Genomic DNA, 6,455 nt, shown 5'->3' with positions numbered 1-6,455 from the left:
GACAGGAAGTGACAGACCCTACTCGTTAAAGCGCCAGTTTGAGGACGCAGTGTAATTAATCCCACAGGAAGTCATTAAAGTGTAAGAATAATAAACAGTGACATTTTCAAACCAAACTCATTTTTACTCTGGAACTGAGAAACTAAAAACCGAGTGAAAGTTTAAACTCCAAACTCTAACCTCAGAAATAGTTTAATATCAAATCTGTGATCAAATTATTAATAAAGATATAATTAATCTGATGTATGTGATAAAAATAAACAAATTGTATTTCAGCTAAATCCAGCCTGCTGCATCACCATGACAACGGCAGTGGGCGGGGAAACTGGAAACCACACCCATATGATAACTAACGTGATTATTTAAGAAATATTTTTTTATTTTTAAGTTTCTGCTTTAAGCTTTACAGGCGAAATGTAATGGAGAAGCTTCATTGTATATCTGACAGCTGTCACTCATCTCATTAACCACGCCCTCATAAACACCTTCCAACAGGCAACTTCACTAAATGACTAAATGACATTTATTCTAAAGAAAATCATTAAGAAAAGTTTAAAATAAAGTGACCCGTAGAACTGATGGATTACAAGTTATAAAAAAAAACACTTCATAATTAATACTAATTTGTTTTGTTCTGTATTTGTTTTGTAAGATGTGGGCAGAGATGTGGGCAGGGTTAATATAATCAGGCATGTTGTCCAATCAATCCAATCAGTGAGGTGAATTTAATTGATATTTGTTTCTGTGGTTCATACAGTCTGCAGGGAAGGGACTCTTCACCATGTGTTCATTAATGTTCTGTGGGTTTAGGGACCGGACCACAGGTTCGACATTTTACTCCAAGTGGAACAATCTGTCCGGACATTATTATTGGATCTCTCTCTCTCTCTCTCTCTCTCTCTCTCTCTCCCTCTCTCTCTAATCTCTGCACATCCGCACTAATTTATATCTCTGACCTTCTCTGACCTCATCACACCTGGATGCGGTGACCGGGTCTTTGACATTACTGTACACATTTTAAGTCCAGTTTAAAAACAGATTTATTCTTCCAGAAATTTAAATGTCTTTTAAATCTGTAGTATTGTGTCTTCTGTTTTTGTTCTGTCTTTATAGCCATGGTTTTGTTGTTTAATGTTGTAGTTATCATTTTATTCTTTTATTTTATTTGTATTTTACTTAATTGCAGAACTTAGCTGAAATAGTGTACAGGACTTGAGCTGACACTCTCTGTCTTTTAAATCCAAACTCCTGCATTATTCTGTGATAAAATATTCTACATTTCCTTTAGAAAATGTTTCAGAAATTAGTCCATATGTGGTAAAGCCACATGATTTTTGTGAGTGTTACTGGCATGACAACAAAAGTAATATGTAATCAATTACATATATATATATACTACTCACAAAAAGTTAAGGATATTTGGCTTTTGAGTGAAATTTATGGAAAATGTAAAAAGTTCACACTACAGTGATATTATATCATGAAAGTAGGACATTTAAGTAGAAGCTGCAGTGGTGATTTCCTCATCTCAAACAATTTACTGAAACAAAAGCCAACAACAGTGGTGGGTATACCACAACAAAAAATCTCAATGTCTCAATAATCTGTCATGTGCCCTTGACCATCAATTACAGCTTGACCACGACGTCTCATGCTGTTCACGAGTCGACTTATTGTCTGCTGAGGCATGGCATTCCACTCTTCTTGAAGGGCGGCCCTCAGGTCATTGAGGTTCTGGGGTGCAGGGTTACGAGCCTCTACACGGCGACTCGGCTGATCCCAGAGGTTTTCTATGGGATTCGGGTCTGGAGAAAGTGCAGGCCACTCCATTTGAGGTACCCCAGCCTCCAGCAGCCGTTCCCTAATGATGCGACCTCGATGAGCTGGAGCATTGTCGTCCATAAAGATGAAATTAGGTCTGTGTTGTTCATGCAGGGGCACAATGACTGGATTAATGATGTTATTCAGGTAGTATTGGCTTGTCACTGTACCATTCACAAGATGTAGGTCAGTTCTGTATTGAGTGGACACACCTGCCCAGACTGTAACACCACCACAACAGTGGCTGATGCATAGCGCTCTCCTTGACGTCTCCAACATCGTTGGGTCCATCATTTCTGCTCAACGTGAATCGACTTTCATCAGAGAACATCACTGAGGCCCACTGGTCCCTCGTCCAGCATAAATGCTCCCTGGCCCGACGCCTGTGCCTGGGGGTGTGGTCAGGTGCCCTTGCAGGTCGTCTAGCACGTAGACCACGCTGATGTAAACGGTTTCAGATGGTCTGACACTTGGGTTCCTCTCACCTCCCTTAAATGTGCCTGGAGTTGAGTGGCATTCATCATCCGGTTCCGCAGGGCACTGTTCACAATGAAGCGGTCATCAACATGGGATGTGGCCAAAGGACGTCCACTTCTATGCGTTTCTGTGACTCTTCCAGTCTCTCTGTATCTCTGTCCCAACCTGCTGATGACACTCTGTGACACTCTAAGCTCAGTGGCCACTTCCCTCTGAGAACATCCTGTTTGAAGCCTCACAATGGTGAGGTTCTGTTGATCAGTTGTTAGGTGTGGTCTTGGTCTCATGATGTTAAAATGTGAACAGCATGATGAAGAGGACTGTTTAAATACCAATTCTAATGGAACCAGAAAATTTATTGGTGGATTCATGGATCAAACACCAGTTGTGAATTTTGCCGTTAAGCACCTTGTTAGAGAACAGCAAGTTCTGCAGAAAGTACTGAAACACTGAACAGTTGGACATGTGCATTCAGAAGTGTAGAGAAGGTCAAATTAAGTTCACCTGGAAAGGTTATAGTGCATTTTAGGTGCATCCTGAAATTTCACCCGAAAGCCCAATATCCTTAACTTTCTGTGAGTAGTGTGTATATACACTGAACAAAATTATAAACGCAACACTTTTGTTTTTTCCCCCATTTTTCATGAGCTGAACTCAAAGATCAAGATCAAGACAAAAGGCCTATTTCTCTCAAATATTGTTCACAAATCTGTCTAAATCTGTGTTAATGAGCACTTCTCCTTTGCTGAGATAATTCATCCACCTCACAGGTGTGGCATATCAAGATGCTGATTAGACAGCCTGATTATTGCACAGGTGTGCCTTAGGCTGACCACAATAAAAGGTCACTCTAAAATGTGCAGTTTTACTGTATTGGGGGGGTCCCGGGGGGGGGGGGGCCGAAAACTAGTCAATATCTGGTGTGACCACCATTTGCCTCACGCAGTGCAACACATCTCCTTCGCATAGAGTTGATCAGGTTGTTGATTGTGGCCTGTGGAATGTTGGTCCACTCCTCTTCAATGGCTGTGTGAAGTTGCTGGATATTGGCAGGAACTGGAACACGCTGTCGTATACGCCGATCCAGAGCATCCCAAACATCCTCAATGGGTGACATGTCCGGTGAGTACGCTGGCCATGCAAGAACTGGGATGTTTTCAGGAATTGTGTTCAGATCCTTGCAACATGGGGCCGTGCATTATCATGCTACAACATGAGGTGATGGTTGTGGATGAATGGCACAACAATGGGCCTCAGGATCTCGTCACGGTATCTCTGTGCATTCAAAATACCATCAATAAAATGCACCTGTGTTCGTTGTCCATAACATACGCCTGCCCATACCATAACCCCACCTCCACCATGGGCCACTCCATCCACAACGTTGACATCAGCAAACCGCTCACCCACACGACACCATACACGCTGTCTGCCATCTGCCCTGTACAGTGAAAAGCGGGATTCATCCGTGAAGAGAACACCTCTCCAAAGTCACAGACGCCATCGAATGTGAACATTTGCCCACTCGAGTCGGTTACGACGACGAACTGCAGTCAGGTCGAGACCCCGATGAGGTCGACGAGCATGCAGATGAGCTTCCCTGAGACGGTTTCTGACAGTTTGTTCAGAAATTCTTTGGTTATGCAAACTGATTGTTGCAGCAGCTGTCCGGGTGGCTGGTCTCAGACCATCTTGGAGGTGAAGATGCTGGAGGTGGAGGTCCTGGGCTGGTGTGGTTACACGTGGTCAAGTTCTCTGAAATGCCTTTGGAGACGGCTTTTTTTTTTTTTTTTTTTTTCATGGATTCATAAAATTATTGTTATTGAACTAGATTATTGTGCAACACAGCACAGTAGCATATGTATAACTGTAGCAGCAGTGCAAGAAGAGACCATGAGGCCAGGAGTAGCATGAATCCAGTAACAAGCAGTAATGTAATGCAAGACACAAATAGTACAAAGATACAGATAAAACAAATGAAATGGTGGGACTGTAAAGTTTCTGGCATTTAGCAGATGGCCTTTTCTAGAGCAGCATGATGTGGGGATGTGGGGGTGTGGAGGATGTGGTAGCTTAGTGGTTAAGGTGGTGGACTACTGATCAGACTATTGAGGATGTCTGCTAAATGCTGTAAATGTAAAGGAAAGGATTGACAGCTTATAGACTGTGGAGAGCAGGGATAAAAACATCTTGTTCTTTTAATTCAGTACAATTCAGTGTTATTTGTATCACACTTTTAACAAAGGAAATATAAAAGTATAGAATAAGAAAGATTCCAAAATTTAAAATTTAAATGATATTTATCCCTCAATAGCAGGCCTGAGGGAAGCGTGGTAAGGGAAAATCTTTGTGAGATGATAAGAGGAAGAAACCTTGAGAGGAACCAGACTCAAAACTTATCCTCATCTGAATGACACAGAAAATAAATAAAAATAAATAAGGCCGTCTCTACAGCTGTATGTAATGTACAGTGCTCAGCATAAATGCATCACTCTAATTTGAATAAAACTGAAAAATGTGTAATCTAAGTTATATTATTAACCTTACTTTAATGTAATAAGTTAAACAGATGTTATATTAAACTTAGTCTTGTCAACATTTTATATTTATATTTATATTTATATTTGATTTTCTATCTACATACATGTATATACTATATATTATAGACGTTTATCTTCTTCTTCTTCTTTGGGCTTTTCCCTTCAGGGGTCTCCACAGTGAATCATCTCTCTCCACCTATCCCTATCTTCTGCATCCTCAACACTTACACCCACTAGCTTCATATCCTCATTTATTACATCCATATTCCTCCTCTTTGTCCTTCCTCTTTGCCTCCTGACTGGCAGCTCCATGTCCAACATTCTCCTACCAATATAGTCACTCTCCCTCCTCTGGACATGTCCAAACCATCTTAACCTGGCCTCTCTAACTTTGTCCCCCAAACGTCCAACATGAGCTGTCCTGGGTGTGTACTCATTTACACTGACCACTGTACTTGTCCATGGTTGTGTTTGTGCAGAGTGCTTACAGTGCCGGAAGCAACCGAGATGAGCCGAAAATAAACGATCAGAGCCGATCTGAGACGGAAATAGTCGATCTTAGCCGGAAATAAACGATCAGAACCGATCTGAGGCGGAAATAGCCGATCATAACCGTGCAGCAGGCAGATGAACAGCGGGCTGTGACTGTTAGGAGCTCTAGAGTTCTTCGGCATGATGTGTTTTTCTCCAAGACGAAGCTTTTAAACTAAACTGCTGGCGAAAACTCAGAAGACCGAGTGAAGATCAGCTGTGTGAGGTAAAAAACTCATTTTTAAAACATTTTAAAGCCGAGTTCAGCTTTTATCCGAGTAAATATTTATATGATGTGTGTCAGAGCATCGCCCCTGCGCCGGGGAGGAAAAAGTCTTTAAGTGGAGAGAAAAAGACAAAATAATCTGATTTAAAAGAATCAGAAGTGATTTTAAAACCTTCTTTTAGTAAGATAATAAAGTTTCTGTTTGACTCTGATTCGTGTTTTTATCGCTAAACTCTGAAAACTGAAATAAAGCTCATTTATCTTTAAGATTAAACTCACTTTAAACTGGATCTCATTCTTTTCTGAGTTTCTTTATAACGCTTTATTTATCTCATGGTTCCTGTGGTCATGGGCAGTAGAGCTGGTCCTTTCTGCTGTTAGATAAGGAGTAAATGCAGTGTTCTGGGTCAGTTCTGTGGTTTTCTGTGGTGTTTAAAGAGTTAAAGCTGAAGTCCTGTTCCACTTCCTGTTGGATCTTCTCCTCATGTGGCCTCCTGAACATGGAGCAGATATGAAGCTGCTGGGGATACAGATGCATTTACAGCTCTCATCAACTCTGTCTTCTTTATCACAGCCCTTAATCATAAGAGTCAAAGAAGTGTGTGAAAAAAGTGTGCAGGAGGATTTTATGACTTTGTTTGGTTCATCCCGTGTTCATCCCATGTTCCTGTCCGTGCTGAGATCATGTTCAACACTGCAGCTTGGTGAAATCCATTCTGAGCGTTACTGTTAGGTGTAACAGGAAAAATCCTCTACACATGTGCATATGCAAATCCCTACTCTCTCTGTGTGTGTGTGTGTGATGTATAATATGATAGAGGGGAAGTGGAGGTGTGTGTGTTAGACTTATTTGATATGCA

General features: G+C 41.3%; 1 protein-coding gene across 6 annotated transcripts in view; it reads left to right on the top strand.

Annotated features, from left to right (window-relative positions):
* Positions 1-5,438: 5,438 nt before the first annotated feature.
* Positions 5,439-6,455, top strand: part of itpr1a (inositol 1,4,5-trisphosphate receptor, type 1a) — a 163,761-nt gene continuing 162,744 nt past the window's right edge. For all 6 annotated transcript variants that reach the window (XR_009206065.1, XM_058403087.1, XM_058403086.1 and 3 more), the window contains exon 1: positions 5,439-5,595. The gene's annotated coding sequence lies outside the window, so the exon portion shown is untranslated. The remainder of the gene's footprint in view (positions 5,596-6,455) is intronic.

This window comes from Hemibagrus wyckioides, linkage group LG11 (assembly GCF_019097595.1).
Source record: "Hemibagrus wyckioides isolate EC202008001 linkage group LG11, SWU_Hwy_1.0, whole genome shotgun sequence".
Taxonomy (NCBI): domain Eukaryota; kingdom Metazoa; phylum Chordata; class Actinopteri; order Siluriformes; family Bagridae; genus Hemibagrus; species Hemibagrus wyckioides.
The sequence above is the reverse complement of the archived record's forward strand: the minus strand, read 5'-3'. Positions and strand labels throughout refer to the sequence as shown.